This window comes from Chinchilla lanigera, unplaced genomic scaffold, assembly GCF_000276665.1.
Source record: "Chinchilla lanigera isolate Chin_1 unplaced genomic scaffold, ChiLan1.0 scaffold00023, whole genome shotgun sequence".
NCBI lineage: Eukaryota > Metazoa > Chordata > Mammalia > Rodentia > Chinchillidae > Chinchilla > Chinchilla lanigera.
The window spans coordinates 16,916,522-16,926,160 of NW_004955424.1; the positions used below are offsets into that span (position 1 = coordinate 16,916,522).

General features: G+C 40.3%; 1 long non-coding RNA gene across 3 annotated transcripts; it reads right to left on the reverse strand.

Moving 5' to 3' along the window:
* Nucleotides 1-283: 283 nt before the first annotated feature.
* LOC102024703 lies at nucleotides 284-9,363 on the reverse strand. Of its 3 annotated transcripts, none has more exons than XR_001234154.1 (4): nucleotides 9,276-9,363; nucleotides 8,129-8,246; nucleotides 5,670-5,807; nucleotides 284-344 (listed from the first exon to the last, which is right to left on the reverse strand). It is a non-coding gene; the product is annotated as an uncharacterized LOC102024703 (long non-coding RNA). The 3 variants fall into 3 exon arrangements; XR_261071.1 differs by lacking the exon at nucleotides 284-344 and adding an exon at nucleotides 3,202-3,635; XR_001234153.1 differs by lacking the exon at nucleotides 284-344 and adding an exon at nucleotides 5,378-5,536.
* Between the last annotated feature and the right edge of the window lie 276 nt (nucleotides 9,364-9,639).

Consider the following 9,639-nt stretch of genomic DNA (forward strand, 5'->3'; position numbering starts at 1 on the left):
CAGTAGTGAGGAATACTGGTGATTTACATATTGCGTTAATTCCCAGGGCTGTGGAAACAAGTTACCACAAAATCAGAGGCTTCAAACAATACACATTTATTCTCTTCCAGTTCAAGAATATAGACATGGGGACTCAAGGAGTTACCAGGATTGATTCCTTCTTTAGGAGCCTCTATAAGAGAAACTCCCCCCACCATCCCTTTGTTTGACGTCAGTGATTTCTAGAAATCCTTGGCATTTGTAGCTTGAAAATACATGTGCCAAGCTCTTGAAAACACATCACCTCCATATCATCCTCTTCTGGTGTAAGTCTGTGTTTTCTCTTCTCTTTTTGTTTCATTGATCTTTTTTTATTTTAAAGAGAATAAAAAATAATAAAATCAGTACAGAATTTCAAAACAAGATGATAGGAAATTGAAAATGATTGTTATATTGCATATTGTCATCATCAAACATTGTTCATTGTTCAGATTACCAGGCATAGGCATGCAAAACTCATCAAACAATTAAGCATTAACTGTTCCTTTCAGTAAACAAATAGAAATTAGTAGTAAAATTATCTTAGCTATCTTGTATATATATATATACATATTTTCCCCTTCCTTCTTTCTTTTCTCCTTTCCCCCATTCTAGTTCTTTCCTTTTGAGTAGTTTCTTTCCCTTTCACAATATCTACTGTACCTTTTGGATTTTATTTACTCTTTCAGTTTCTTACACGAGGGAGACAATATTGTGTTTACATATGCAGGTCTGATTTATTTCATTTATGAATATGTTCTGTAGTTGCATCCATCTACCTATAAAAGGCTTGAGCTTAATTTCTTAATAGCTGAGTAGTACTCCATTGTATAAAAATACCACATCTTTTTTGATCCATTCCTCAGTTGATGGGCATTTGGGTTGTTTCAAAGATTTAGCTATCACAAATTGTGCTACTATAAACATGGGTACACATATATGGTTGTGGTATGTTGTTTTAAATTCTTCTGGAAAAATACTCAGAAGAGGAATAGCTGGGTCAAATGGGACCTCTAATTCTAGTTTTTTATCTTACTTTTTCTTTTTGTACCAGGAATCAAACTCACATCCTCCCACTTGCCAGGCAGGTGCTGTTCTGCTGAGCTATATCCCTGGCCCCTAATCCTAGTGTTTTAAGGAATCTCCATACTGATTTCCATAGTGACTGTATCAGTCTATACTCTCACCAACAGTGGAGAAGGGTTCCTTTTCCCCCATAACCCTGACAGCATTTGTTACTGGTTGATTTCTGGGTAATAGCCATTCTTTCTGGGGTGAGATGAAATCTCAGTGCTGTTTTAATTTGCATCTCTCAATGACTAATGATGATGAATATTTTTTCATATATTTATTTACCATTTGTATTTCTTCATCTGAGAAGTGTGTATTCATCTCATAGGCCCATGTTTGGATTGGGTCTTTGAATTTTGGGGACCTAATTTTTTTCAAAATTCTTTATATGTTCTAGATAGAAGTGTTCTTTGTCTGAGGGACAGTTAGCTAACATTTTTTCCCAATTCGTGGGTTTTCTTTTTACTCTGCTGGTGATTTCTTTTGACGTGCAAAGCTTTTTAATAAGGTGAGATCTCAGTGTTGGTTCTTTGAAGTATTTCTCATGCAGTTTGGTTTTTGTTCATGAACTCTATGCCTACCCCTATGTCTTCAAGGTTTCTACCTACTTTCTCTTCCAATAGATTTAGTGTTTCTGTTTTAATATTTAGATCTTTGATCCATTTTGTCTTTAGTTTACTGCACAGTGATAGACATGGGTCTAGCTTAGGTTTGGGCATGTGGAAAGCCAATTTCTCCAGCACCATTTGTTAAAGAGGCTTTTTCCAATTGATCATGTTTGGCCTCTGTCAAGGATAAGGTAGCTGAGTGTGTTTGTAGTTGTGTCCGTATCTTCTAATCTGTTCCACTGGACATTAGAGGTTTTTTCTGCCAGTATTATGCTGATTTTATCACAGTAGCATTGTAGTATAATTTCAAGTCAGGGATTGTGATGCCTCCTCCCTTGCCTTTGTTGCCCAGGATTGCTTTTACTATTGTAGGTCTCTTCTGGTTCCAGATGAACTTAAGGAATGTTTTCTTTAGATCTGTGAGGTATGTTAATGGTACTTTGATCAGGATTGCATTAAATCTGTATAACAGTTTTGGGAGTATGGCCATTTTCACAATGTTGGTTCTTCCTATCTATGAGCAAGGAATACCTTTCCATTTCCTGAAATCATCTTCAATCTCTATTTTCAAAGTATTGTAAATTTCAACGTATAGATCTTTTACTTCCTTTATTAGATTGATTTCTAAGTATTTCATTTTTTTGGATGCTATATGAAGGGTGTATTTTCCCTAATTTCTCTCTCAATGAGTTTGTTGTTTGTGTACAGGGATGCTATTAATTTCTGAGTGTTGCCTTTGTATCCCTTTATGCTACGGAATTTGGTTATTAAATTTAGAAGTCTTTTGGTGGAGTTTTTGGGGTCTTCTATGTAGAGTATCATGCCATTTGTAAATAATGATAATTTAACTTCTTCCTTTCCCATCCTTATTCCTTTAATTTCTCTTTCTTGTCTAATTGCTCTGGCTAATGTTTCCAGAACTATATTGAATAGGAATGGTGATAGTGAACATCCTTGTCTTGTTCCTGATTTTAGAGTGAAAGCTTTCAGTTGTTAATATGATGTTGGCTGTCGGTTTATCATAGATTGCACTTAGGGTCCAAGCTGATTTCATCCTGAGATCCTCAATTGTATGTGCAGTGACATTTTTTCCAAATAAATTCACCTTTGGAAATGTGGATTTGGGTTGGAAATACACTTTAGGTTGTTATCCAATATTTAACTCACTCCACAAATATACACCCAGAACAAGCAGGATGAGAAAGAAAAGTGAGCAGGCCTGGAGTTGTCCACCTGGCTCTGACACCTCCCCTGTGACTTGCCTGGATGTCCTTCAGGTTGTGACCCGCTTCTTGATTTATGACAACAGGTCCAGATCTGGGATGGCTGTGTTGCGTTTCCACTTAGTCATGCCCTTCACCTCCAAACCTAGATGGGTGAGGAGTGGAGTGACCCTGGCCTACTTTCTTTTAAAGCTGTTTGGGCAGTTGTCTCCTTATATCATTTCCCAGCCCTTTGAAGATAGTTTGGGTAAAAATAGACAGAAACCCTTAGAGAGTTTTGATCTTTAATTAGTTTCATACATCCTGCCTAGTGGACTAGGCTCTTAAAAAGGGGTGAAAGAATAAGCGAAGGAACAAACCAAGGGCCAGTTTGGTTGATTAGAATGGGCTTTCTCTAGAAGAAAACATACACGCTTTCAAGTTCAAAAATATTTTTCCAGTCTGAAAGACATATTCTGGCCCATTAGGTCAGTGGAAGACAGTGACTAAGGATCAAGTGTCAGAGGCCCCGAGGGGCCATTAAGGGAGGCCTTCTTTGGCCCTGTAATAGGAGCTGCTGCCAGTGAAACCTTGTTCAGCTCCTCCCAGGCCCTGATGAGAAAGCCAGCTTGGTGGGGCCTCAGAGGGCAGCCAGAGGTCATGGAGATGCCGGTGGCAACTTTAAACCACATCTTGTAGATCCCTTCAGTTCTGTGCTCTAAACTCTTTCTTCAGCCTGGAATGCAAAGGAAGGGGTTGGGAGGGTCAGGTTTCCAGGAAGAATTTGGCTTCTGTGTTTGTGTGACTTAGGTGAGCCAATGCTTAGGGAAGCACCATGGTTGTGGGGGATTTGCTATGCAGATGAGCTTCTCAAGTCTCAGTCCACAATTCCTGCTTTCCTCCAACTGTGTTTGAGAGTAATTGGGTTTATGGGCCATGGGTTAGGGAGTCCATAACGGGCCCCTTTCTCATAAGCACTTTCCCCTCTACTGCAGCTCCTCCTCCACTCTCCCAACGTTGTTCTCTCTCCTGGGTTTCAGGTATGTGGCTATTTGGCTGGGCCAGTCCTGTGATCATAGGAAACAATGACACATACAACACACCTCAATTTAGAGATAAGCACTGATGCATGCCCTGCAGCTGAGATTAAAATCTGTCCCATAAATCTCTCCACAATGCTGTATATTCCACACATAACGATGAGGAGTGAGCAGGTAAATAAATGGCTGAGGAAAAAAAATTCCTCACAAAATACCCTATGATTAAGAGGTTTGTTCTCCTATTGCAAGAAACAACAGGAAGAGAGGTACTCCGGGTCACCGATGTCGGTGCCTCCCCACAGCATTGTATTGAGGTTCAGTTTCATTCATTACACATATTTTACGAGCCTACTGTGTGTTTGGTTGGGGTTATAACTGTCATGCAACTGGAGGTATTTCTTAAGTTTAGAGTTGGTAGATATAATTGATAAGGTAACAGACTCTGAAAACATGTTAATTTGAGATCTAGTTATAAGAAAAGCTATGGGCACGTAGTCATGTTTTAGGGTTTAATGGTGCCATTGTGTGAAGGCATATGACAAACTTTTGGGCACATTGTGGGGCATCATAGGTCTCTAAGATTCAAAATAAATCATCATGGAATAAACCAACCATCTCTATTTTTTAGTGACCCCATCAGGATGAGCAGTTATCTGGAAAAGGATTAAGGAATCACTCCTACTCCTAGATCTATTAGTAAACCAATATAATCTGTTGATGTGAATCTTGGTGCCACCATTTATTCCATCTGAAGGACTAAGAGGTGTAGGTAAGCATGTGAGCCTGTCACCTGTGCATCACTGGGTATGACTGTGGATCGTGAAAGAGCTGGCTGATAAGCTCAGGGATTGAGCAGAAAAACGAAATGTAAGGAGTGCATTCTGGGATAAGAAATCAACTCTTTTTGTCCTCAACCAACCCTAGTTGTGAGTTAATAGTTGGAGAGCCACTGCATGTGCAGAATTTTTAGGTTATTGCATGGCTTCCAAACGTAAAGAGAGTGCCCCTTCTTCCATGACGACTACACCGTGAGTTTGCAGTCTTACAGTAGGAGGAAGATACGCTGGAGCAAAATAAGGAATCTGTTTTGGGTCATGGAAAGGGAATGAGGATGTGTGGAGATGGAAGGGAGGCTAAGCAACAGAAGAAGGATAGACTGAAAAGCCAGAGACCGTGACTTTGGGTCCACAGTCTCACTGAGTCTTGCAAAGACCCAGAAGATCCTTTGATGCAGGGATGGAAAAGGGCTGAGGGAGTCTGTCGACTTCTCAGTGGCCTGTGGTCAGAGGGAAGAGGCTGCAATGTGCAGAGTCGTGCAGATGGAAGCAAGGGACAGGGTGTACACTCTAGTGATGAGTACAGTATGTTGGCCCTAAATGACTGTGCCTTTCCATCACCCCACAAAAGCACAGCATTAGTCAAACGTTGTCAGCTTTGCATTATTATAACATATATTGGAGATAATCAACTCAGTAAGGAAAAAAGGTTAATTTTGGTTCATGGCTTCAGAGAACTTGGTCCACAGTCCTTTGGCCCTGTTGTTTTAGGCCTCTGGTGGCCTATGATATAGCATGGCAGACTATTCAGCTCAGGATGGCTAAGATGCAAAGAGAGAAGAGGAGGCAGTGAGTGGCATTCAACTGTCTCCTTCAAGAACATACTCCCAGTGACCTAACTTCCTTTCCCAAGGCTTCATCTCCTCCCAGTATTGCCACAGGCTAGGGACCAACCTTTAAATCAGAGGCCTTTGGGGCCTCTTGTTCACACAGTAGGAGTCAGTATCACTTTCACTATCACTATTGTAGGGAGCAGATCTGTTCCAGGCAATATGCAGCTGAGACTAGGGAGGATCCAGACGGACTTCTCTCCTGTTGGCAAGAGAATAAATTAATCCCTTCCTATTTCCGGACAGCATCTTAGGGAACCCAAGGAAGTAAGACCCAGGAGACTAAACATCATCTAAATACACAGACTCATTCTAAGAGGAACAACTTTTGGTAGAGAATTTGATTTTGAAAAGACAGAAGCTAAGGGAGCATTTTTGGTGGGAGAGGACCAAACTGTGATTCTTTCACAAGTCTCAGTTTTCCCAGCTACCCAGCTAGGGAGGGAAAAGCAGAGCCTTTTGAGGGAATAAAAAAAATTATTTTTCCTACACAATCAACTGTGGTGTGACTAAGGGGAAAACCATGATGATGCATGTGGCCAAAAATAAAGTCAGGAAATTTCAAATACTTTCATCTTCAGTAGGCAACCTTAACATAGTTATGAAGGCTTTCGAAATTTTTTGGTTGACTTTTAAACATTTTATAAAAATACCCTGGGAACAAGAAGACTTGTGCTGACTCGATGATCTCTAGCAAGGAGAGAAGAAAGAACCCTGAGAATGCCCACAGCGCAAGTGTCCCCACAGAACCTAAAAGGTCAAGTGGATTTAGGAACGTCAGTTCTCTCTGGGGACATGGCCCCAAATGCTGCCAAGGAAAAGGCAGTATTTAGGCCGGATAACTTAGTCTTCAGGGACCATTCCCATCGAAAGGGTTCAAAGTAGTTGGAATCTAAGTTTCTGCAGACAGTGAATTTCTTTTTCTGGGGATGGTTTGTGAATAAGGGAGCGATAGATCCTCTCGTGACAGGGGCAGTTCTGGCGCAGATTGTTCTGGACACAGGGGAATGGCCTAGGTGACCTTCCAGGGGTCTCGTACCTAATCTGTGATTCTGTAAGTAATGAGTTGACAGAAAATTGCATTCTGTATTTGGTCGGCCATCTGCTGTTTCCCTAACGCCGGCTGATAAAGGCATGGCTATGTGGGGAGAAGGTGAGCTGTAATTAATTATCCATGGCATTGATGAATTTCTTGTAGGATATTCCCCTGCTAATCCAGCAATATAGCTGCATCCATCCCCCCTCCCAGTGTTAACGGTCTATTTATGGACTCTGCTCCATAATTAAATGTTTCATTTGCAAGAAAATGGTTCCTAGGAAAATCCTAGCTCTCTTTATGTGGCTGCAATCGGCTCTTGCAGCCTTTACAGAAGAGATCTATCCATGCTGCTTGCTGCTCTTTGCTTTTGGATAATCTAATGTGTTATGTTTCTGGTGTATGTAAATTACTAAATGTAATATTCTTCAATATGCCTGCCAACTAAAGCCAAATGTATTGTGGGCATAATTTTAATTATTTATATGCTATAAAAATGGAAGAAACCAGAATTACAGAAACAAGGTTCTAAAAAACCCCTCTGGTTTTCTTTTGGGCAACAGTTTAATCAGATTAGAACTGTAATTGTCTTTCAGCTCTTGCCTCACACTTGTTTTGGTCTTCTCTTTTGTCAGCATGCAGCTATTCCCCATGAAGGTATTTAATGTCCATCCAGTTTGCCTTATTAGAAAACAGTACATATTAGATGGCGGGGTTCAAGGTAGGGACACCATTGGGAAAACTCGAGGTTCCCTTCTGAGCTTTGCTTTTTGTTCTTAAAGGTGGTCCCTGACAGCTTCTGGCCTTTTTTGCTTTTTCTGAGACAAGAAGGTAGATAGGAAGGTGATAAGAATGTGAGGCAGAACTGGCAAGGAGCAAAGGCAAGAGGGATGTCTGTGTGTATCTCTAGGTGCAGCAGTGTGAAAAGAAAATACAAGCCAGCTACTTTTGTTAACTAGCTAGAGATCTGCAGGCCAGTCTTGCTCCAGACAAAGATAAAATAGAATTTGGGTATCTATCTATTCCAGCCCTTTGGTCTCATGGAAATGTGTTTATCTGATGATTTTATCATATTGTGACGTAATGTAAGGCCTGGAGTCCAGAATCAAAGTGCTGGTTTTGTGTCTGGCTGTAATATTTTAGGTGGGTCATCCTGGGCAAGACATTCATGTTAAACTTCAATTTTCTCATCCAAGAAGTAGAGTGCCTACTAGTGCAGCTTGATTGAGATGTTGTGGAGATTGAGTGAAATGGTGTATGGGAGTGTGATTTATAAATGCTAAAGAATGGCGTAAGTGGGTGTTTCTGTTATCGTTACAGCTTTTTCTTGCCCCATAAGCTGCAATGACTAGCAAATGTCATGTGTTCTTTTTTCTGTGGCAGATGTGGAGGAAACAAATATTTTCTGACTTAATCCAGTTGCCTTAGGAGAGTAGCAGCATTCCTGAGGTTAGGAAAACTACTCTTTTCTTTGAAAATGTACGTACAGTAAAGGGATATTTGGCTTCCACAAGGCAGGTCTCCTGGGCTGGTCTAGATCAGTGCCTCTCAAATGATGCATGCTGAAGAGCTGGCTTTAAAATTCCAATCTTTCCCGGACTGGTACTTTTGAAACATACAATAAAATATATTATTAAAAACATGATATAAAAAGGCATACAAAGCACAGTTCCATTTTTATTTTATTATTAGATTCAGCAGACATAAAATTACTGTCAAGTTGCTATAAAACCTTAACATCTGTATTTATCTCGTCATGTACTGGGAACCAAAGTTTATAGACTGGCTCCACTCTGTGGAGTCCACTTTAAGAAACACTGTTGTAGGTGGGGGAGACTTTTTAAAAAAGAGAGTTAACCAGATTTCTATAACACAATGACAGGTATTCTGAGTTTTTGGCAGATGAGCTTTTAAATGGATGCAAAACTCAGAGAAGGGATAACTGTGAATGGCCTGTTTTGATATAGAAAGAAAGAGCCTAGGAAAAATGACAGGTGGTCAAAGTGTAGAGAGAACAGCAGTAAGAAATTCTGTGTGCCAGGGACATTGGCCAGTGACAGTAACGTGTTTCCTTTTTGGGGTTATATTAATTCTTGAGCCTTCAATAGTCCCTTACATACAATGTCTGCATATTAATGGCACTTAGACACTGAAGGAAGGAGTATGTCTTCTCTTTGGGGAAGAGAGAGAACAAGAATACAGCCATAGGTGTGTTGGCGGGGAGCAGGAATCAGAATCCAGCTCAGCAGAGGAATTTAGAGCAAGAGCTGGCCAGGATGACATCATCCTTTTCCTGAAGTGTGTTGATAGACGTGTGGGGTGGATTCTGGATTTCCCACATTACATGGTATGGAAGTATTTGCATTTATTGGTCTTTCAGTAAAGGGGAGCTGTTGACTAAGTTACTTCACCAGTCTGAGTTTCCATTTCCTCATCTGTAAAATGGAGATATATAAAAATAGATACTATTTTAGTGTTATTGTAAGGTTTAAATAAGATAATATCTTTAGGACACACCACATGATGTATAGTTTAAAAAGTAGTGAGAGTAATGATCATATTAACAATAACTAACGTTGGAATGTGCCTGGTATGTGCCCACCACCAAAATTACTTATTACATCGAATACTCACCATAACTTTATAAATTAGGTACTACTATCACATCATTTTATGGATAAGAAATCTGAGGCTCAGCGATGTTAAAGCACTTGCTCATGTCACATGTCACACATGAATGATGGAGTCAAGTTTTAACCCAGGCTGTTTAACTCCAGAGCACTCATTCTTAATTATGACACTAGACGTGCCCCTCACAGAGTTTATTATGAGCTAGGCGTGGTGGTACACGCTCGCTGTTCCAGCTACTTGGGAGGTTAAGGCAGGAGGATCAAGAGATTGAGGCTAGCCTGGGCAACATAGTGAGATGCTATCTCAAAAAATTTATTAGGATTCTTCTTATTATCATAGATGATGAAACTGAGTTCCACACAGGTGA